Below are 24,678 nucleotides of genomic sequence, written 5' to 3'. Positions count from 1 at the left end.
TGTGGTGTTAAATCAATTGGAAAAGTAATAAGCCACACTTCTTTTTTTCTTCTGCTTGATAGTCTTTAGAGATTATCAAAGTATTAAATGTTTTGTGGTTTTGAATTTATAGCTTGCAGATGCTATTAAGGAAACTCTGAATTATGAGATTTCCAAAACTTAATGAAAAGACTGATTTGTTTGCCTGAGGGTGTGTCTAGACTACAGGGTTTTGTCGACAAAAGTGGACTTTTGTCGACAAAACTAAACCTCCGTCTACACTACCGCTGAGTTCTGTCGACATAACGTCGACAGAACTCAGCAGTTTTGTCGACGCTGGTAAACCTCATTTTACGAGGCATAACGCCTTCTGTCGACAGAGTTCTGTCGACAGAAGGTGTTATTGCCTGTAGGGTTGTGTCTAGACTACAGGGTTTTGTCGACAAAGCAGCTTGCTTTGTCGACAGAACTGAATGTAGTCTAGACGCTCTTTGTCGACAGAAGCTTTGTTGACAGTATCTGTTGACAAAACTTCTGTTGACAAAAGCCTGTAGTCTAGACGTACCTTCAGTGACCTTTGTTTCCAACCTCTGTCTACTGGGAAAGTTTTAGATATGTAACTTTGTGATCAGTTCTTATAACTGATAGATTGCCCTAGAATAGTATGTGTGTTATAATGTGTATTCTTTAATGGCATTGAATTGAAGTAAGCCTTTTAAAAACACCCAAATGAAGGAAATTTCATTTTATAATAAAACCAATGGACCCTAAATAGTACTGGTGGCTTGACACTTTTTGCAGTGCATAAAGTTAAGCATTTGCACAATTCTTGGAAAATTTGTTGCTATATTTGATATATTAATTTTATACATAATAATATTGTGCTTTATCTTTATTTGATTTAATCTTTTCATGCCTTCTATGATAGCATGCATAAATACTTAAAAATGGGATTTAACTTTTCAGGGAGTGTGACAAATCTGACTGGCTATGTCTAGACTGGCATGATTTTCTGGAAATGCTTTTAACAGAAAAGTTTTCCGTTAAAAGTATTTGCGGAAAAGAGCGTCTAGATTGGCACGGACGCTTTTTCGCAAAAGCACTTTTTGCGGAAAAGCATCCGTGCCAATCTAGACGCGCTTTTCCGCAAAAAAGCCCCGATCGCCATTTTCGCGATCAGGGCTTTTTTGCGCAAAACAAATCTGAGCTGTCTATACTGGCCTTTTTGCGCAAAAGCTTTGGGCAAAAGGACTTTTGCCCGAACAGGAGCAGCATAGTATTTCTGCAAGAAGCACTGATTTCAGACAGTAGGAAGTCAGTATTCTTGTGGAAATTCAAGCGGCCAGTGTAGACAGCTGGCAAGTTTTTCCGCAAAAGCACTTGCTTTTGCAGAAAAACTTGCCAGTCTAGACACAGCCATTATGTATTTACAGGCTTGATCATGCCATTTAGGTGCAGTCTCCTATGATTTGGTGCAGTTCTACTCTACTACCAATAGAACCGCCACCCCCTCAAAAAAAAAGTTCCCCATCTCCTATAGCTCCCTGGTGTGCCACAAGAGTTATGCACACTACTACATCCCTGCATGGAATGCAGTGCACACCATCATGCATGGCAGGGCAGTGGTTCTGCTTACTGTCTGCGCTCCTGCCCTTTTTTTGAAGGTCTACACTAGGAAATTATTTCAAAGTAACTTGTTTTGAAATAGTGATAATTTCTAGTCCCGGGTCTCCCCCACCCCAGGAGCAGGCGGGATGAAGGGCTCCCTGAGACTAAGGTGGTGGGGCGGGTTCCACCATTATTTGAAATCACTATTTCAAAATAGTGTGTCCATAGTACAGGGAAGCCTCAAAATTAGTCCGAGGCAGGCTTCCTTTGTGTGGACACACTACCTAGACTTAGAGCCCCAGGAAGCACTAGGGAGCAATTACTTTAAATGACTCTGAGGAGCAATTATTTTGAAATAGCAACAGAGGAGCATCCACGCTACCGCTATTTTGAAATAACTATTTCAAAATAAGCATTATTCTTTGTGGAAAGCAGGGCTTATTATTTAAAAATAGCCATTCCCTTATTTCAAAATAACGGGTTTGGTAGTGTGGATGCTCTGCTTGTTATTTTGAAATAAGGATTGTTATTTCAAATTAACTCCCTAATGTAGACCAGGGAGTAGAGTGCTGTGTCTCCCTGAGGAATAGTGAAGGAGCACTCACAAGGACACAAAATGCCTCCTTACCCCCATTGCACTTTCAACCAATATACCCATAGAACCAGACTCACCACTGTTACCCAGTTTTACACCAATTTGTAGATACACCAGCATAAAACTGAAGTAATACAACACTGAATTTTCAACTTGCACTTGACTATTTGAGGCTTTTATCCTGTGTGCACTTTTTTCATGTTAATTGTTAGATGAGCTCATGATGGCATAAGCCACATCCTTCAATGTCTTTTTGTCCCCCTCTGGTGGTGGTTAGGCCACAAAGATTGATCTATCTGTATAGCCTCGTTCACTAGACCTGGGTCTCCCAGTTCAGAGAGCTGAGATTGTATGTAAAGACCCAGAAGTTCCAGGTTCCATCACTGCTACTACTGATCTTCTGTGCTGGGGTATTTATGTGATATACACACCTTAATCTGTGCTTCTTGGCTCTCCCTTGCCCATCCCACCAGCAACTGTCCAGTGACCAAGGTATTCCATAAAAATGGGACTTCTTATGAGTTCAAACATGAGTATTCCACTGCTATGGTCCCATCTAGGTCCCAAATGAATAGGCAGTCAATATAATAAACCTGATAAGCGTTGTCATCAGCTAATAAACTGAGGGTATGTCTGCACTACCAAGCTATGTCAACAAAACTTATGTCGATACCCAAGAGTCAACAAAACAAAAATCACCAGAGGGTGTTCACACTTGCTCCTTCTGTCAATAGATCATCTCCACACCTCATCAACAGTGTGAACACAGGGGCAGATGACTATTTTGCGGGGCTCAGGGCAGCACAATTTCGCGGGGGCCCCCCTTTGCCGCAGGGCTTCTTGAAGCGCAAGGCCCGGGGTGGCCACCCCGCTCGCCCTGCCCTATATCCATCCCTGTGTGAACAGTACACTCTGGGTAAGCATCCCACAGTGCTGTGTTGTGGGAAGGGAGAGCTGATCTCTGCACATCTTGGGATTCTCCCCAGAGCCTCTTCAGCTGCCAGGACCAGCATCATGAATAGCTCAGTGTGTTCTGTGCTGAGGAATGTCATAGCAGCACAGCATCCTGCCCCACTTCACCACCCCGCACTGCAGCAGGAGTCTGCCTGCCACTGTGTTTCTAGTGCAGGGCAGAACAGGAGCCCTGTTGAATGTTGCTCTTTGTTCCACAAAGGAAGCAGCAGTCAGCTTTGAAAAGGGAATTGTGCCTGGAGGGTAGCAGAGATCAAAGCTGAGCAGAGCCATCAGAGCAGGCACTGTGGGATATTGGTGGAAGCTAGTTCTGTCAACAAAAGAAATAGCAGAGGTTTACCTTGGGTCTTTGTTGAAAATAAAGGGAGGAGAAAAGAAAAAGAAGTCTCTTTTAGGGGTGGAAGTTCTTTGTCACTAAAACTAAGGCTATGTCTACACTGTCAGGAGTTTTCTTGAGATACCTCTGGTATCCCAAAAAAACCCCGCCGCATCCAGGGAATGTGTTTGCTCTTCCACTTTTTTTTGTGGAAGAACAAAAGCGCTCTTTCGGGGAGCCCTGTATACCTCGTTCTATGAGGAATAAGGGATCCTCAGAAAGAGGAGGCTTTCCCGCCATTTGGCTCTGTCTAGATGGTGCCAAATGGTGGAAAAGCCTCTTCCAGAAAAGCAATCAGAAAAAGCTATGCAAACTGCATAGTGCAATTTGCAGAGTGCAATTTGCATAGCTTTTTCTGAAAAAAACCCTATAGTATATACCTAGCCTAAGTGTTTTTTCCCCAAAAAAGTCCCATTGAAGCGTATAGTCATTGCTTTGTCACCAAAAGACAGGTTTTGACAACAAAATTTTGTAATGTTTCCTAAGAGGAAACTCTGAGGGGAAAATTAACTGACTTTAACATAAAGTGAACCAGAATTTTAGAGATGTCTCAATTTGAGTATTAATCATAAAAGGGATGAATACTGAAGTAAATAGTGAAAGCACTAGATGGGAGTAAGAAAAATAAGATGTGAAAGGGACATCAACATTTCCTTGCAATTGACGGGAGTTTAAAAAAATGATGTGAGTACACTGTTATTGATAAAATTGAGCTAGAAAAACAAATGCATAAAATCTCCCTGTGATAAGATTGAGTGAACAAACGGAAGAGATGGCTGGAAGGAAAATAGAGCCCAAGTTTGAAAGCCCAAAATCCAGGGAGAGAAGGATTAAAAATAGTTAAGATACTAATAAATGCAAACGTGTTCTGATTAAAACATAAGATCATCAGGTTATATGGTCTGGGGCAATACTAGAGTGTTTCTCACATTTTTCCATACCAGCTTCTTTTTCCACACCCAACCCAAACTCCCTTAACTATCTACCAAGAATCTACTTGGCACCATTTTTTCTACTTAGTGATATAGGTAGAATAAGATCTCATGACCTGGTTGAAACTTAGAATTTCTATTTCAGGGAAAATTTTGGCTTTGTTTTGTTTCAGTTTGAAACTTTTTTTTTAAAAGAAACAAATTCACACACATGAAACAGAATTTCCAAAGGACTTAAATATAGGAATTTCTCCAAATTCGAAAATGTTATTAACATTTTTGCTTCTGATATTTTGTACATTCCTAACATGTCATAAAGTACAAGTAAGTAGTAGCATACCAAGTGTCAAACTCTTTCATTACTCCAGAAACATCTTATCTTTTCTGGATCAACCAGTACTATTAGCAGCTGCACTCGGTTTAAAAATGAAAGTCTGTTTCAACTGTTGTCATTATGACACATCAAGCACTTAATCTAGGGCAGGACTGGGTGACAGTTTTTGCAGGGGAACTACTTAATGAATTTTGGTATGTTGTCATGGGTCAGCTGCACCCCTAGAAGGGGGCGAGTCAGAGATGGAAAGGGCAGGGCTGTGGACTAGCATTCCCAGAGCTGTATGGGGCCAGAGACTTTGAATTAAAACATGGCAAAGGGCTCCTAGCTCCTGGCCCCGCTGCTACCATGTTGCCTGGCACAGGTGTCTGGGGTTTCTATGGCTATTTTAAGGGCTTCTGGTTGTGGCGCTACCCTGGCAGGGACTGGAGTCACAAGCTCTTTAAATTGTTGCTATTTAAAGGGCTTGTAACTCCCAGCCCCATTGGTATTTCATTGTCTGGGAGCTGCTTGGGGTTGCTGTGGATATTTAAAAGGCTCATGGCTTAGGCCTCTGTTGGGGTAGCACCGTGACTGTGAGCCATTTACATAGGGTCCTGCTGCCATTTAAATAGGGGCCAGCCACCACCTGGAAATTTGGAGACATAAGCAACAGGATAGAAAGAGACCAGATGCAGTCCGCGGGCCAGATCAACATGTTGGTCTGGTCCTTGGGCCTGTGGCTGACCTTCTTGGCATTGAACCACACAGTTGAGTCATCTGAGTTACTGGAAGTAGACCAAATTTTTTAAGCCTACAGTACATTTCTTAACCCTTTCTACACTTCTTAACCCTTTCTGCATGGGGAGTTTCCAGGTTCCCGCTGCTAGACAGAGTGTTACTCAAAGTTAATGGATCTACTGAAAAAAGTTCAATGTTTATCTAGGATCTTCTCCTGGTAGTGGTGGAGAGGCTTGTGTGTTCTAGGGTATGTCTAGACTGCATCTCTCTGTCAGCAAGCCTCCTGCAAGCAGGTTTATGCGATCTGTCGAAAAAGGCTTTCTTTCTCGACAGAGCCCCCTCTAGACTGGCGCTTTTTGCCGACAAAGTGCTGAGTTGGCAAAACGCGGCAACCATTTTTCTGTAAATTAGGCACAGGATATTTAAATCCCTACCTCGTTTGCAAAGTCGACCTGCCTAATCTGCATCCCTCTGCAGGCAGCAGGTCCAGATGGGATCCCCACTGAAGTCTTTAAAGCTGGTGGACAAGAGTTAATTTGTCAGTTTAGCCTGCTTATCTTGAAAATCTAGATAAAGGAGGAGATACCCAGTGAAATGAGGGATGTCTTGATTGCTACCCTCTTTAAGAAAGGCGATAAAGTGGACTGTGAAAAGAATTATGGTATCCCTTTCCTTGCTGTTACAGGCAAAGTTCTGGCATGGGTCCTTGCAACCCATCTTCTGCTCCTGTCAGAAGACATTTTACCAGAGTCACAGGAAGGCTTCTGACCATGTCACAGAACTGTGAATATGATCTTCATTGCTTGGCAGCTACAGGGAAAATGTCAAAAAATGAGCAAAATTGACCACTGTACATGGCTTTTATTGATCTAACTAAAGCCTTTGACTCAGTGAAAGGCTGTGCCCTTTGGACTGTACTTTCAAAGAATGGATGTCCTGATAAATACTTCAATGTCCTAAAGTTGCTTCAGAACAACATGAAAGAGATTGTTTTAAGCAGCACTGCTCCCAAAGGGAATCTTCCAAAGTACAAACAGGAGTCAAACAGGGCTGTATCATTGCCCCAACCATGTTTGTGGTCTATATTGCAATCATTTTTACCTATTGCTGGGGAGCTCCCAGTGGGTGTTGAAATCATCTTCAGAGTGGATGGAGAAAGCATTTAGGCTTAGCAGATTGAAAGCTTAGAGTAAGATTTCCACCATGTCTATCATATGCTGATGACAGTGCAGCTTTTGCCCACCCAGAGAAAGATCTTCAAACTTTCTTGAATGTAATTGCTGATGCTTACACAAGTCTTGGTCCCACTCACAGCATCAAGAAGACCAAAGCGCTCCATCAGCCCTCTCCAAATGAGGTACCATATGCCCCATCTATTAAAATCAATGGAGAGGCACTGGTGAATGTCGATAATTTTCTCTACCTTGGAAGTTATCTTTTATGCAAGGCAGATATTGATGTAGAAATCCAACATCATCTGAGCTGAGCCAGTGCAGCTTTTGCTCGTTTGCAGCACATGATTTTTTAAGATCACAACATTCAAACAGACACCAAACTTCTTGTCTATCAAGCCGTCCTTCTCCCAACACTATTGTATGGTGTGACAGATTTACTGGGTGTGAGCACCCCCTCTCGCTGGAGCTGGGGGGTTCAGTGGACCCACCGTCAGGGTTTGGGGTCTGTATCTCGGGGTCCCAACCCTCTCAGCAGCACTTGTGGGTGCAATCACCCCTGGTTGGACCAACCAGAGGATTCAGTGGATCCACCGCCATATCCCCGTTAAGGGTCCAGGGGTCCTATCCCCTATGGTCAGTTCTCTACGGGCAGCGGTTGTGAGTACCACGTCTGGGGTCGCACGACACCCAGGCATCCCTCACTGCGGAGGTGGATTGAATAGGTCGAACGTGGGGAAGAGGAGGAAGTGGGGAACCCGGGCCCACCCTCTCCACCAGGTCCCAGCCCGGGGCCCTAAGTTCAGGGATTAGCTCACCCCCTATATGACAGGCGGGGTTAAGCCTCAAAACTCACCTGTCCATGGGATCCGGAGCTCTGCCCCTCACCCCTCCCTGAGCTGTGTAGCCGAAACTCCCCTTGGGCGTCTGGCCTGTGCGTAGCCACCGGGTCTGGGCCTGCCTCCGATGCTGTGGAGCCGTGCGCATTCCGCTGTGCTTGGTTTCAGCTCTGCCAGGGCTGCCCCTCCTGGCCCCAGAGGGGGAAAGGCCCCCCTTGGGGCAGTGCGGATCCCACTGGGTCCGTCACATATGGATATGAAACCTGGACAATTACAGACATCACTTGAAAGTCCTTGAGAGATATCACCAACGCTGCTGCTAAAAGATCTTGATGATCAAATGGGAAGACAGGTGCACTAACATCAGTGTTTTGGAAGAGGCAAAGACCATCAGTATCAAGACAATGATCATCCATCAGCAGCTTTGCTGGACTGATCACATTGTTTGGATACAGACCATTGCCTTTCAAAGCAGGTCCTGCTTTCTCAGCTGAAAGGATACCATAACGTGGGAGAACAACAAAGCATTATAAGGACTCACTAAAGAATAACTTAAAGAAGTGCTACATTGATGTTGGCACTTGGGAGACACTCACCCAGGATCATTCAAAATAGAGAAAAGTCCTCCACAATGGCCCCCTGCATTTTGAACTTGCCCACCGACAAGCTGAGAAGAGACGAGACGCAGGAGGAAGGAGAGATTAGCTTCTAGTCATGGTCAACAACTTCCTGCTGTGCCTCGAAACATCTGTCCTCACTGTAATAGAACTTGTGGTTCAAGGATCAGCCTTAGCAGCCACCTGAGGGTTCACCACTCCCATGGAAGATGATCATACTCAGCCACACGTGATTTCCCACAACGAGGATAGAGCCACTTAATGTTGGTGGCCCTTGATTTCTCTCTCCCCACTTCCCACACACTGTCCAGTAGATGCCAATTTTCTGTAATGAATGCTCAAAGCTACCCTAAAGGCTACACTCAAATGGAGGCTGAAATACAACATGGCATTTGTAAAGTCAAATGGAATTTGTAAGTTGACAGACATTTCCATCAAATAGCATGTCACAATAGCAATAACAGAGTTCTGCTTTATACAAATAAAATGTTTGCATAGGCTCAAACTTACACAGTAATGTTTATAGAGGTGTTCAGAACTGTTAATGATGGTCCCAGTTAAGTAACCTAATTAAGCAAATGCTGAATTCAAAGCATATGAATGGTTCCAAGAAAGGTTTTATCCCAAATGATGAACAAAGAAGTATTTTTTTTCTGATCTATGTTCCTCTCATTAATTTCAGTGGCTTTGATCAGAGCCTAGTCTTATAGACTTACTGATGCCACATCTCAGTGACTTGTAGTGTCTGACATAGATTTATTTGGGATTCACTGGAGTGAGACAAATAAGCTCTATTAGGGTAGAAACTGAACTTGGCCCTGATTTAGCAGATGAAACTGGTTGTGTTTTCTGGATGTTCGTCCAAGTGACCATCCAGGAATACAAATTCTAACTCCAGCTTCTGTAACTAGTCTGACATCTGGGATCGTTTTTTCCAGTAAACCAAAACAGCATTAATGTAAACTTTAAATCAACCTTTCTGGGAAATGATTTCTCTCCTCTTCCACCTCCAGTGGCTATGTGTGAAAGGAGAGTGGCATCTGAAGACGTGGCTTTTATTATTCTCTTGCTGTGGAGACTGTGCATTAAAGACCCTTTAGCAGTTGTGTGGTTTGGTTGTTTGTTTATCTATAGCCAAGAGTCTGGAATTAAAGTCTGTATTTTATGATATTTCCAGGCTTCTCTGGTCCTATCTTCTTTATAAAAACAGGAGGCACTTTGAGCCCTCCTGAGGGGAAATGACCAAACAGCTGAAGGACTATGATATAGATATGGATTTGTTTCCAAGTTTCCAGTGTGATCTTGGGAGAGTCGCTTAAAACCTGTGGTTGGGAATCTTAAAGTGGCCTGACTCCTCCACAATATTGTGGTAACTCTTTCTGTATTATCTAATTAGACTACGAGGGACTCTCTTACGTGGATGTAAAGCATTTAGCAGACTGGGGTCCTGATATTGGTTGGGGCCTCAAGTCATGAATACAATAAAAACTATATATTCAACATCTGTATGTAGAGACTCTTGTATTTTCTGTCTCACACACTGAATGTCTATTAAGTGAAAAGTAAAAAACAAAAAAACTATGTGCTAAGCTTGTAAACAGAAACAGCAAATGTCTGGAAAAAACTATTATATTTTATAGCCTCAAGCCAAGTAGAATAAAGAATAAAACACTATGTAATGAGGTACAACCACTGTGCAAAAACCATAATTACGGATTTCAACTTTCTCATTTTAAAATGAAAAACCTTGCTCAGTGCAGACAGAAAGAAAGATAATGCATATGATTAGGATCTAAAAACACATTACAAATTCTGTTTGTTTAGTTTTTGCCCGCAAACAATAGTAGAATCAAATCATGGAATTACAAGAGAAAAATAATGGAGTTAATAGGTTTAATGATAATATTCTGTATAATATGGAAGGCCTGTGGACTGTCAGATAGAAAGCTTCATCAGATGCATCAGATTTAGAGGGGTGAAGAAAGTAAAGCTTTCATTGTTCTTTTGTTAGGCAAAGTCTAATAGAAGGCACATCCAGGTATGAGAACGATGTAGTAACCATATGGTAAGGGCTCAGCTCTGCCACCTTGATTCACACTTGTGAAATGAGAACTCCTTGGCATGAGTAAAGGAGGCAGACAATCTTTAGCAGGTCATTAGAGACTGGTGAAACTGAATGCCTTCAATGCCAAAACAGACTTGCTGGTGCTGAAAGTCACCTCCCAGACTCTGTTTTTATAACCTTGAGAGCTAAGGAGAAAAGCTGAATAAAAAGTGACATGGAGTTTGAGCAAGATCCCACACTGAACAGATGCCCCACTTTGGGGAATAAGACAGGGCCAAAGGAAGGAAATGAAAGACACAGTTCATAATGATCAGTGACTGACATTGTGTAGGTGTTTGAGTGTAATAATTTGACATTGTCAGATAACAGAGACAACTGAAATTCTAGAATCCGGATGGCACTATACAGAGAATAGATATGCTATCTCCTTTTGGTGTAAGGTAAAGAGAAGGCTTCTTGGCTCCTGCTCCTTTATAACTGCTGGGATGCTGGCATGTTGCATTCCCCACCTAATTCCCCAAACCTGTTTTTTTTTTTTTTTTTTTTTTTAAATATGAGACACAGAAAGCTCTTTTTGGAAGAGAGAAATACTTTCCAGTGTCTAAACATGCCACATTCTATTTTCCTAACTACAAGTCTTCAGTTTACCTCTTTGAGTAAGAAGGTTAATCTTGGATTCTAAAGTGAATCCAGTCATTAATACTAAAACCTGTGACAGTCAACTGTTCTTAAAGCATGTTTCAATGACTCTTTGAAACAAATTGCTTAGTGAGGTGGTAGAATCTCAATTGCTTGGGGTTTTATTAAGAACAAATTTTATAAACACCTGTCAGGAATACTATAGTTATTACTTAATCCTGCCGTAAGTGCAGGGGACCAGTCTAGATGACATACTGATGTCCAATCCACTACTACATTTTTGATTGTTTCAGCCCTTACAGAAGCTGTCTCTACTAACAATTATCTTTCAGTGACCACTCTGTCCATTATAAAAGTTATCTGCTATATCCAGTATCCATTACTAATCACTTAGCTTTGTTTATATTAATGAGACGCTTCCAGTAGTTTGAAGGGGGCAGGAGTAATGTAAACTTTGGACACCAGGTTTCCTCAGACCTGAAGATTCACTAGGCAATTACTATACTAGGTGTAAGCGGGGGAATGGTCCCGCTATTGGGGGGAACTTTCCTGGCTTCTATACACCCCGGTGAAATGAACCAGCGAAAGGATCTGAGTCCCCGCTCCCACTTCCTTTACCCCACGGCTCCCTGATCCTGAGGGCTCCCCCTCCACTCTCCTGAGTAGCAGAGCCCTTGAAACCCCAACAAGGCTGGGCCCAGGTTTCCTGGGGCTTAATCCCTGACCTTGTAGACACTAGGGGCATGAGTTAGGGTGTCTCCACTCTGAGGTGCTCTCTTTACACTGCAGGCCTTCTTGGCCCAGTGATCACTTCATAAGGTTCAAAGCAAATACAATTTATTAAACATCAACTGATTAAAGAGAAAAGAATAAGAAAAAAATGAGAATGGTTAAATGAGAACACACAGCCCTGCTCTGTAGCACAGGGACATCAACACAGCAGTCTGCAGAGTGTAAGGACAGTTCACAGTCTCTTCCTTAGAGGCCCCTTAGAGGCCTTGGATGTGCTGCAGGGGGCTGCAGGCTGGACACGCTTGCTCTGGCAGTGACCACACAGCCTCAAGCTCTAAGTGGCCAGACCCCTCTCCCAGTCCAGAGCCTCTCCCCACACTTTGCAGTTCCCAGCTGCTCACCACATCCAGCTGCAGGCTGTGCTGTGTGGCCAGTCTCTAGCTTCTTGCGTTGCTTCTCTGTTCCTTTTGGCTCTCTGAGCACTGCCAGTCTGCTGCTCAACACAGGGTCTGCGCTCTTGAGCTGCGTGTCAGGCTCAGCTGCTGCAAAAACTGCCCCTCCGCACACAGCTTGCTTTGCTTGGGCTGTCTCTCAGCTCCGTTTTTGCAGGACTTCTTCACACAGCTTGTACTCCTATTTCAGCTCTCTGTCTTTGCAGGACCTCTTGGGCACACAGCTTGTTTGTTCAGAGAGAGAGCCAGAACAATCCCTGCTCACAGGGAGGACGGGGCCTGGCCTCTCACTGTCCTCACTGGCCTGTCCAAACTGTCAATCAAGCTGAGCTGGCGTGTTGGCTGCTTTCCATTGTCTCTGGGGTCAGTCAGTCTCATGAACTCTTCCCCTCTGAAAGTGGGAGCTGGCAAACCCAAAAACCTCCCACAGAGTTTTAGTAAGGGGTAACAGTCCCCTTACATAGGCAACATGGTATGGGAAAGAGGTGGGCAGTGTTACCCAAAAATTCCCACTGGAGACCACCCAGGGTTACACTAGTATGGATTTAGTGATTGAGGAATTAACACTCCACTATATGGTTAAATTAAAGAGGATAGAGCTGCCACTAAAGGTTTAAACAAAAGAGGAATCATCTAACACACACACAAACAAACACATACACACCATTTATTTACTCATTCACACACATTCATTCAGGCATCCACACACTTACACAGGCATGTGGATTGCAGTAGGAGCCAAGGCATGTTGATTCTGAAGGGTCTGTCTTCTGATCATGGCTGGGGAGCTGGTCAGGAAAGAAACTGGCTGCAGAAAGAGAAAATTTCTCAGGGTATGTCTATACTACCCCGCTGGTTCGAACTAGCGCGGATAATGTAGTCATCCGCAGTTGCAAATGAAGCCCGGGATTTGAATTTCCCGGGCATCATTTGCATGAAACCAGCCGGCACCATTTTTAAATGCTGGCTAGTTCGAACCCTGTGCCGCACGGCTACACGTGGCACGGACTAGCAAGTTCGGATTAGAAGCCTAATTATGTCATGACACAGAACCATGGTTTTTTTTTTCTTCAGTTAATTTTCAGATGATATTAGCGCTTCTTGATGATCTGAAAGACAAAGAAAACATTTCTACCCACATTGGGGTGGTGCATTATATTTTAGAACACTTTTTCTTTACAGATTTTTGCTACTTTTTGATCAGCCTGCTGTTACCCAATGGTATGCTTTTATTTTGAACACTAGCTTCAGAGGGTTTGAGTAAATTACTTCATTGTTTAATTATTAAGTTAAAGGTGGCATGCCTCAGTTTCCCTCTTGTACTGCAGACCAGGCTTTTTTTTTTTTTTTACTGCTACAGAAACTCTCTTAGAACAAGGTGCTTGATAGTTACTATTCCAGCAAGCAAAAAGGTTTTCCTTTCCTGAAAAGAATCACATGCAATGTTACAGACTTACTTATGGGGGACAGTGCTCCCCCCCTTCCAGAACAGACAGGCAGTTTGCAGACACACACAACCTTGGATCTGAAAGCAAGCCAAAAGTGCTATCAGCTCAGCCTTGAACAGAAACACTGTGAAGTTTCTGGGCTTGGATTTTTTTAAACAATAATTAGGTTCCTTGGAAGACACATTTAACTCTTAGGGTGCAGGTTTTACAAATTTACAATGTATAGATTCTATTATTTTATGCAGTTAACCAATTAAGTTTCAGTAGAATTCCTTATTTTCTCTTTAATAGATTTAACAAAGTGTCTGTAGCCAAATGTTTAACTTGACTGTTTCATTGTTAAGATGATTAAAAGAGGCTGCAAGAAAGAAGGAGTCATTTCTTAAAGCAGGGGTTTTTTTCCCCTCCCCCTTAGGATTTGGAGGAACACTTTCCTTAAACTGTTAAACTTATTTTAAACTTTGTGTTTTGCTTTGGATCGGGCAAGTTTGTTACAGGAGCCCGTGTTTTCAAAGGGAAGAGCTAATTCCTTTCAGTTATTTTTCATGTTTCCTCTCTACCTGTGTATGCGTTATAAAGAGGGATAGAGGGGTGATGTTGTGCCAAATTTTTCCCCCAAGCTTGGTTGATATGGGTGTGCCAACTGAGAAATCTCTTTTCTTTTTTTTCCCCACTTCTTGTGCATTATTTTGGCACAGAGGTGCTGCAGCAACTTTTAAGTTACCTATCTTACTGCAGGGCGGATTTTTGCTTTTCTGAGCTATACTTTGATCACTCAGGGCTTTAATTTTTCCTCTTTTCCAATTTGTTAAATGCTTACACGTCCTTGGACCATTATGCACGTACATGTAGTACACAGGGGTGCCTTTCGGCAGAGTGTGGGGTGTTTTGACTAACCCCCACCTAAACTAACTTTACACACTCCAAAGAAAGAGTCTGCCGGGTCTAGAGTGTCAGACCTTAGCAGCTCATGAAATAAGGGGAGTCGTCACTCCCTCACATATCCACTGAGTCTCGAGGTTCAGCTGACCCCCCCTCCTTGCGTTCAGAGCTCCCTCGTGGGAGAGCCCTGGTGCAGCTGGGATCAGCTCAAGTCTCAGACCTATGCAGAGGCACTCATTCTTCACTCATTACATTCATACTCATTTTTCACACATTTTTTTTCACACAATTTTTTTCTCCTTTTTCACATTTTTCCTACAGTTTCCACATTTAGATGCATCTTTCTTTATTGTCCAATTCTCATGGGTGTTTCTATTAAGTGGTGTTGCCCTAAGACATCCGGCACTTAATATCAGACTTCATTAGGATCCTATACTAGAAGGCTCTTATCATAAAGGCACTGGAATTCCTGTAGACTGACCTACCCCCATTTTCTGCGCGCGCTTAAAAGATTCTGCTTACACTATTTCTTCTGCAAGTCACCGAATCAGAATCCGCCTGCTTGCTCTGCGAGTCACTGAATCAGAATCCGCCTGCTCGCTCTGCAAGTCACCGAATTAAGAATTCACCTGCTCGCACTGTTTCCCCCCCCCCTTTTTGGTTGCGAGGCACTGGACTCAAAGTCCACCTGGCTCGCAGGGGTTTCCGGCACCTGCCCCAGCCCGGAAGAACACCACGTCCTGGCGCCTGGAGACAGCCTGGCGGAACGGGGAAATACTATGGCCTGGATTTAGCCTCAGAGGTCAGTACTACATCCACAAGTAACAGAAAGAGACAACAAAGCTTCCCCACAGTTCTACGTGCTGAGAGAGTGTAATGGCAGCACACCAGCTTTTAGCGTCCGAACACAGAGGGTCCAGCGCATGGCTGCCTCACTAGAGACACCAGTGTGCCCTTTTGGAACTGTGACACATAAGACAGGCCTAATAGACAAAGACAGACACAGACAGAGAAAAATGTTAGCCACTCCTCAAAATTGGATTCCGTAGCTCCCCTTACCCCAATGGCTGGCCGTCACTCCAAATCCTAAGCCCTCGCCAGGAGATTTCATAACAGGTATCTCCTTACCTTCTATTGAGCGCGCTGAGAGGTTTGGAAGTGGAGTGCCGGTCTGTCCATATGGGCAAGTGGCGCGTTAGGAATCTTGATGGAACCTCCAAATTGTTGAAGCAAAAAAAATCGCTCCTCTCTGTTTAGGCAGCTAACAAACAGCTTTATTAATTAATAAAGCACAGCATGAGCCAAACATGGTCCCAGCAAAGCCGGGCTCAGTAAAGCTGCTAATACAATCAATCCTAGTATCGTTATACCCTTAGCCAAACAGTCTGACGTCAGGGCATCCAATTACAGAAATCCTAAATTAAATTTGGAAAAACAAAGCCTTATTCACAAGATGGTGGACAGGTACGAGGGAGTACATCTCCTGTCCCAACCAGCCCAATTAACACATACCAATAGCCCATCCTGTAGGCCTCTTCTCACAGGGTGACAGAAAGTTCACTCTGGTCTACGTGCTTGAGAGAAAAGTTGAAATGGTTTCTGATATACAAGATGGCTTATAGCTAAATATTAAAATGGTTTCTACAGCTTTTACAATGGTAAGATGGATAGAAAGATGGCTAGAAGGCCGGGCCCAGCAGGTAGTGATCAATGGCTCGATGTCCGGATGGCAGTCGGATTCTAGCGGAGTGCCCCAAGATTCAGTTCTAGGATCGGTTTTGTTCAATATCTTTATTAATGACCTGGATGAGGGGATAGATTGCACCCTCAGCAAGTTTGTGGATGACACCAAGCTAGGGGGAGAGGTAGATATGCTTGAGGGCAGAGATAGGGTCTAGAGTGACTTAGACAATTTGGAAGATTGGGCCACAAGAAATCTGATGAGGTTCAACAAGGACAAGTTCTGAGTCCTGCACTTGGGACTGAAGAATCCCAAGCATAGTTACAAGCTGGGGACCAACCAGTTAAGTAGTAGTTCTGCAGAAAAGGACCTGGGGGTTACAGTGGATGAGAAGCTGGATATGAGTCAACAGTGTGCCCTTGTAGCCAAGAAGGCTAATGGCATATTAGGTTGCATTAAGAGGAGTATTGCCAACAGATCCAGAGATGTCATTATTCCCCTTTATTCAGCTTTGGAGAGGCCACATCTGGAGTATTGTGTCTTTCTGGGCCCCCCACTACAAAAAGGATGTGGACTCATTGGAGAGGGTGCAGCGGAGGGCAACCAAAATGATTAGGGGCCTGCGCACATGACCTACAAGGAAAGGTGGAGGGAGTTGGGTTTGTTTAGTCTGCAGAAGAGTGAGGGGGGATTTGATAGCAGCCTTCAACTTCCTGAAGGGAGGTTCCAAAGAAGATGGAGAGAGGCTGTTCTCAGTGGTGACGGATGGCAGAACAAGGAGCAATTGTCTCAAGTTACAGTGCGGGACATCTAGGTTGGCTGTTAAAGAAAGCTATTTCCCTAGAAGAGTAGTAAAGTACTGGAATGGGTTACCTAGGGAGATAGTGGAATCTCCATTCCTAGAGGCTTGTACATCTTGGCTTGACAAAGACCTGGCTGGGATTATTTAGTTAGAGTTGGTCCTGCTTTGAGCAGGGGGCCGGACTTGATGACAACTTGAGGTCTCTTCCAGCCCTAGGGTTCTATGATGCTATGATGGAGATAATTAGAGACAACATATTACTCAATTACATTAAAAAATTCTCAAATATATGTTAAGAACTGATCCTGGTTGGTTGGAGGTTCTTAGCATTCAAGATGCTCTCTTTGCTAACACTAAAGAGATATTGAGAGAATAATTAATATGCAAATGAATTTAATTTACAAGAAAGAGGACTAAAAAGGTTAATCTCAGTAACTAACATTGGCAAAGGCAAGACATAAGCCTGGTGGCAGTAAATTGAAATACCAAGAAAGGTGCACTGAAAGCCTAACCTTGTGTAGTTTGAGTGAAGGCAATACAAAAAAAAAACCCTTCTAATGTGGTCAAAGAACTTACTGAAATGTTCTTGCTATAGTGTCCCAAGAACAGCAGCTAGCTTTCTGCTAATGGGATAGCAAGACATTCAGGACAACTGGAAAGAAAAAGCTACACACAGTATGCAGTTAATGAATCACCCTTCTGGCAGAATGGATAAAGTATGACCTGCTTGTCATTCAAACAGAAGTATGCCATCCTTTGGGAAAAATCCAATTCAAGAGCTGTCGTGTCTATTTTTACCTTTCACTGAATATAGTTAGTGTAGTCAGGTACAGTATACACAGATACATCATGTTGAAGGCACACTACAACATCCTAGCATGTGTTACTATTGTCAATGACTACATGCATTGGAGTCTTCCAATTATCTGGTCTTAAGGAAGAATAATATTAGTAATTTCAAGTCTTTGGAGATCTGTGGGAAGCTTGTAATGGCTCAGTGTATGACAACATCACGAGGAAAGATCTGGCCAAGCTGGGACATTTTAACATCAATAAAGTTTAAGCCTCTGTTTTCCCAGGAGAAAGCAGTTATTGTAAGCCATAGACATGCTGAGCATTCCTGGAAATGTGAGCCATGGGGAGTTTGGAGGAAAGGTACTGGTTGTTTTCATGCTCCTTACAATCACAATTAACATGTACAGGCTTCTTCCCTGCCAAAGTCAGGCTAGTGCAATGTTCATCTCTAGATTGAAACACATCTTCACCAGACGGACAAAGAGGCTGGGGCCCTTGGAGATAACGGATTCATAAAAAACAGATGTATAATGATTGCTTGAAAAAAATCAATGGAGATTTCATTTGTTTGTGTCTGGCTCTGGGAGAATGTTGCAGTTCTCTTCTACACTGTGCCTTTAATAGAAGCAGCATAACATTTGCAGCCACCTTTGTCTCCTCCCAGTTATGGCTGTTTGCAGATTTGTTTCTGGTTGTCTGTTTTGTATGGCAGCACTTTGTGTGTGGCCCTGCCACTGCCACCAGCAAGGACTTTATACCAAAATTGGGAAGTCAGTCATCGGAAAAGAGGTCCTGTAGCAGGGAGATTATCCCCAGCCAGGTCAAATTTATCCTCTAGTGTAGACCAGGCCTTTGTGAATACTTACCCCATATCATCCTAACTGTTTATATATAGCTTTATGATGTCAATAAGCTATTCAGAAGTCAAATCCCGAGTGTCTATGTTAACGTTTGATCATAAACTTTTAGAAAATGAGGTTATGTACACTTGTTTGTAATCTTGCTTTTTTTAAATGTGAGAGACTTTCAGATTAAAGTGAACCTTTTGCAAGTGTTTTTGAGCTACATGAAAACCTATTCTCTCACATCCTGCAAAAATGATAACTTCTTTTCCTTTATTACAAAGGACTTTGACTTTAATACACTTCCTCGGAACAAGTAACTTCACTTTGTAGTCAGACTAACTTCCCCATATGAGTGAATTATAAACTACGTGATAGAATTGAACAGAAACAACTTTAAAAAATACATGAAGTCTTATACCAATTGTTCCTGCAACCTACAAGAAGCTGCTTCTGTTGTCAGTGTGTCTAGCATTCTGTTTGAAATAGACAGTGGTAGAGATTACATTTGTTTTACAAGAAATGATTTGTTTGAGAACTGAACAATGACTGAATGAAGTACCATTCCAACCGCCTTTATAATCTTTAGTTCTTCCTTATCAGAGGCAAAGGTTTCTAATACATGTAGATTAAAATCAACATTCCCCTGACAGCAGGGTCATAGTTTATTTTAAAAAGTTCTCTTGAGGGGGACTTGCTGTCACTGGTTTTATAATTAAATCTCGTGGGGTAAGTGGAAGAGCAGGAAGAAGATTGAGGCAGCTCCAAAGAACACATACCAAAAAGAGAATCTGTTATTGGCTTGCAATTAATATTTAATTTTTGTTCCTCAGAAAAACTACAGTGATTTTACTGAGACCCACATTTGCATTAAAAGTAAAACTCCAACCCTTGATATGTATTTAGCTGGCCTAATGACTTTATGCACTGAACAGTACTGTGAAACACCTGAGTACACAACAAACCAGTTAGGCTATGTCTAGACTGCAGGCTTCTTTCGAAAGAGAGCGTCTAGACTGCACGGAGAAATTTCGAAAAAGCGGCTTGCTTTTTCGAAAGAAAGCATCCAGTGAGTCTGGATGCTCTCTTTTGAAGAAGCCCTATTTACATTGAAGAACGCCTTCTTTCGAAAGAGGAACTTTCGAAAGAAGGCGTTCTTCCTCGTGAAATGAGGTTTACCGCCATCGAAAGAAAAGCCGCGTTCTTTCGAATTAATTTCGAAAGAACGCGGCTTGAGTCTGAACGCAGGGGAAGTTTTTTCGAAAAAAGGCTACTTTTTTCGAAAAAACCCCTGAGTCTGGACACAGCCTTAGCAAGTCAACATACTAGATTTACAAAGATTTAAAATTGTATACAAGTGATCAAAGTATTCTAGAATTAGCATTCATGGAATTTCACTGTTGGATGTACTGTGTGAAAACAGCCACTGAAATCAGCAGGAAGTGTAGAGTAAAAAATATTATGAATAATAGTAAATGTAAATGTTTATACTTATTTCAACAAGCCCCTTAAATTCAATATGCAGCTGTAACTATTTGAATGTAAACCACATTATGAACAGCTTTATTTTATTGCTAGTATCTTACATTTCTCCATTTTTGGAGAAACAGCTAGTCTTCTTTTTATGGTACTGAGTTGTGTTGATATCCATTTTAAAAATGTCTGCAGAACTAAAATTTCCATATTTCTGAGATCTTATGGCACAGGCTTTATTTTTTGTCTTGCAATGTCCCTGAAGCTCTCTAGAATTAAACTTGAAAGGTTGCCTAAAGGATTTGGATGCCCAATCCTCATTAATTTGAATTAACTAATTTAATTAATTTGGATATCCACTTCCCATTAATTCACACTATTATTAATGGGAATTGGGCATCCAGATCTTACAGACAGGTTTAAAAATATCTAATAAATCTCAGAGAGAGAAAAATTCCAGAGGAGCCTCAGACTACCCACCTGAGAAAGTTATTCTATTCTTTGCAGAGAATTTATATTAAAAAATTAGCTGATGTACACTGAATATGGTAAAAGGCAATTTCTCAAAAAAAAAAACCAAAAAACCAAAACCAAAAAAGAGCAACCTAGACCACCAATAACACGGGTCTTCAAATTTGATCAACTTCAATGGTGAAGCAAATAGGAAAGTGGTAAACAGACTAGCTAACAGCAGTTTTGTGATATTCAAAATGTAGGTAGTTGAATTCTGCCTTAGCTGAATTGTGGATTTCAAGTATAAAGTAATTGGAGTATATTATAATTTAGAGGTGACACGGATATGGTTGGGTTTTGGAATGGCACAGTTGATCCAGCAGGCAACGGTACTCACTTAGAATCAATCAGTGGATGAAATTGAGAAGGTAGCAAATTGTGGTACTGATTTTACAAGGTAGTGAGCGTTCCTTGCCATTGAAGAGACACGAGATAATATTTGTCATTGGACCAACTTCTGCTGGTGAGAGAAACTTTTGCGATTACACGGATATATTCCTCAGATGTGGAAAAGTTAATGTAATAGCTACCCGTGGGATTTCAATACATTGTTGAGTCTAAGTAGTGAACACACATGGCAAGGGACTATTTAAGGCCCATTCACAACCTTCCAGTCCCAGGAAGGAAAGGGAGAAGAAAGAAGCAGATGGATGGAGGCTGGTTGTTAGTGCTTTACAGATTGTTTTAATAAGTCATTAGGGTTGCCAGGTGTCCGGTATTGACCCGTACAATCCGGTATTTTCGCCTCCTGTTAAAAAAATTCAGAACATACAGGACACCTAAAATGTCCAGTATTTTCAGATTTTTTTTCCCTACCAGGAGGTGAAAATACGGGTCACCTGGCAACCCTACCACACTTAGCAACTGGACCCCCCTGGCCTCCCTACCAGATCACCTGCCCGGGCCTCTGCCTCCCTGCCAAGCCCTCCTAGATGCCCCTCCCCAACCCCCCGCCCCCGCTTACCTAGTTCCACGGTAGTTTGTCTTGTGGCTGGAAAGAAAAACAAAATGGTCCCTGATTAAAGGGGCGATGCTGATTTATTTATTTATTTAATTTTATTTTGCTTAATAACTGCTGTTGGGGTCCTTTTTTTTTTTTTTGCTCAACAACTTTAGTCTCCCCCATTTTTTTTCTTCAGAATTTTTTTCCTGGTGGTTTTTTTTAGGGGGGGTATTCGGTATTTTTGATTAAAACATCTGGCAACCCTATAAGTCATAAAGCCAGTGTGTCTATTCAACACGTGATTTTTTGTTTCTATTAAAGTTGAATTTAAGCTCCCAGACTCATCTATTTGAAAGTGTCCCACAGTCTCCTTTTGAGAATGGGGACTGATAGGTCAGATGTAGAGTGTATGCTTTGTGGAAAGTGTTCGAGCACATGTGATACGGTGGTTTTTGTCTTCCATCATTTTACTGGGTGAATTCATTCGAGAGCATAGTGATGGTCTGGTTTTGCCCACCTAGTTACGATTGGGGCATTTAGTGCCCTGCTTGAGGTACACCACATCTTGTGACAGGCATGTGTAGGACCAATAGATCTTGAAAAGTTTGTTGTGAGGGGTGATAATCACAGTGACAGTGGAGATATATCTTCAGGCTTTGCATCTGTGGTTCTGGCTGATTCTGGTGCTGCTTTGTGTTGATGTGTTCTGGCCTGTGGGGAGCTTGCCTCTGATGAACAGTTTGGAGGGGTTATTTGCAGGCCAGACGTGAGGGTTCAAGAAAGATTTCTTTTAGGGTGACTTCAAGAATAGAGCCCTGCAGACATTTTTATATACAAGAATAACAAGGATCACCAACCTACCTTCAGAGCCTCAATAACCACCCCAAACACTCCAAGAAATCTATCATCTACAGACAGGTTTTTAGATACAACAGAATATGCATTGAGGAGAAAGTCCAGGAGACACAATGAAACCTATCTCGCCCAAACAAAGATACTCGACTAGAAAAGTTGATTGCATCATGTAACAGGCCCCAAGGAAGCCAGAGAAACCCTTTAAATACAGAAATGAACACCCCCTCCAAATCACTGTCCCTAGTTGTCACCTAGCACCCTGCACTTGACCCATATGGGGTATCATCAAATTCCAGTCAGAACTCAATGGAGACTTTTATATATTGTGTTGTTGTAGTTGTATATACACTTCCTTGTAAATTAAGAAAAATCATAGATACTTTTAGTATTTAATTCCTACAAAATAATATTCTTAAAGCTTTCTCAATTTGTAATAGAAAAATAAAGATAAAGAAGTTTTAAGTGCAAGATAAGCAACCATACCTCTTAATTTAATCACTATGGCACTGGAGGCGGGAGAAAACTGCAGTTTACTGACATAGGGAAAAGGCACTTCATCATTTTGCATTTAATTGGAACAAATAATTATAATGAAATATTAATCATTTTGTACTGAAGCACCATTTAAAATATAATCTCTCTGAATAGAAGGGGCCTTGCTGCTGCATTAGTCTGAACTGAAACCTTATTTAAAGTCTGTTTTTTTTCCTGGATATAAGTAATATAAATGTAGCTATTTTGAGGACAAGATGTGTCTCATAACTCAATTGTTTTATGCTAAAATTATCACTGGGAGACCTCATAAATATTGACCTGACAAGAAAACAATTTACAAAAAAACCCATGCTAGGCTTAGGAAGAGATATAAAATTTAATTAAAGTCCATGGAGACAGAAAGGATGGAACTTTCATAGCTCTGTTTTTATGGTACACTGCTCCTATTCGATGTCATTGGGAGCAGAGTTTGGCTGGTTCTTAGAGTGTTTTCTTGTTTGTTTGTTTGTTTGTTTGTTTGTTTGTTTGTTTGTTTGTTTGTTTTTAAATCCCACCCTAGCAGTAAACGAAAAAGGATATTCGCAATTTCTCTGAATAGCTTCTATATGAACGCTTCTGTTATCAAACTTGCCTTTGGTTTATCAAATATAAAAGGAGATAACTTTGTCCTACATAAGAGGGATAGCAACTGATTCTACAACTGCATGGTATGAGATAATTTAACATAAGCAGAAATGGTAACTTCTCTAATTTAGAGATGGTTGGTTCCATTTAACTGCCAAAAACACCCAGACTTTCAGTTCATAATTAGCTTTGAACTGCCCAATTAATTAGCTTTGAACTGTCTAAGCTGGGGCATAGTTTAAGGGTGGCATGAAGGATTTCGATAAATCCTAACGCTTAATCCAATTTTTATAGTATGTTCATTTCATTTATGAGCACCTCTGTGGAGTCTGAGCCTGAAAAATTGTTGTGATTTTCTGCAAGCTACCCAACTCAAAATTTACAGGACAACGATTCTGGAACACTGTCCTCGTGGGCTGTATTCTTCTGTGTTTAGTAACTGCCCACCTATAAATGGAAAAGGCCAGAGCATTCTACTGCATGTGTTGTTGCTCAAGCATTCTACCTGACACTGAAGGACGATTTTCATCTGACCTCCTACCTTGACTCATTCTTATAGAAGGTCATGTGCAAAACAAACAAACTAACTTATTAACTAACTAAAATGTATACCTGTACTTTTTCTAGAAGCAACTTTCAAAAAGTACTAATATGTGCACACTTAAACAGTCTACTGTCTACATGGGCATGGTCCAAAGAGCACTGAAGGAGCAAAACATGTCCTGCATAATCCAGTGGGGCCAACAACATTTGCCCTAATAGTACATGAATACTTGCATGTGCATTTTAAATGGTTTAGCCTCACCTCTGGACAGGCCGTATACAAGGATTAACTCTAGGAGTTCTGTATTTAAAAGTATTAAACTCTGTGTCTGCGCAAAAAGGTCTGTGCTTGGAGGCAGTTGCACATTTGCAAACCTTTTCATGTGAATCAGCGGCTGACAGAGGACACATTACATTAGCTTGCCTGTGACAGTGTGCTTGTACAGTTTTGGAGATGCAAGGGGAGGATCGTCTACATATTTACCCGCCTGTGTGATCATTTGGGAAAGAAATCATTGCTGAGACAGCTGCAAATCATTTCCCAAAGTCAGATCTTGTTGCAAATAAGTGATGCAAAGACAATTTCTCTTCTAAGATCAGTGCAGAGTAGATATATAAAATGGCTTTATATGTATTAGCTTGTCTAGCTATACCTATTTGTTATTATATAGCTATATATACCTATTTAGGTATTATATATCTATATCCATTTATATGTATAGATATTAGGTTTTTTGTTTGCGTCAATAT

The 24,678-nt window shown here is 41.9% G+C and overlaps 1 long non-coding RNA gene across 2 annotated transcripts in view; it reads right to left on the bottom strand.

The window, feature by feature from the left end:
• The window catches only part of LOC142830612 (uncharacterized), a 57,351-nt gene that overhangs the window by 12,075 nt on the left and 20,598 nt on the right, over nucleotides 1-24,678 (bottom strand). Inside the window, exon 1 of one of the 2 annotated variants that reach the window (XR_012906022.2) lies at nucleotides 11,982-12,839. The exons of the other annotated variant lie outside the window; for it this stretch is intronic. This is a non-coding gene — a long non-coding RNA (uncharacterized LOC142830612). Of the gene's footprint in view, nucleotides 1-11,981; nucleotides 12,840-24,678 lie in introns of those variants that run through there. 2 annotated transcript variants of the gene reach the window in all.

This window comes from Pelodiscus sinensis, chromosome 9 (genome assembly GCF_052426305.1).
Source record: "Pelodiscus sinensis isolate ZL-2025 chromosome 9, ASM5242630v1, whole genome shotgun sequence".
Lineage (NCBI taxonomy): Eukaryota > Metazoa > Chordata > Testudines > Trionychidae > Pelodiscus > Pelodiscus sinensis.
This window is presented reverse-complemented; position numbering and strand designations above follow the sequence as displayed.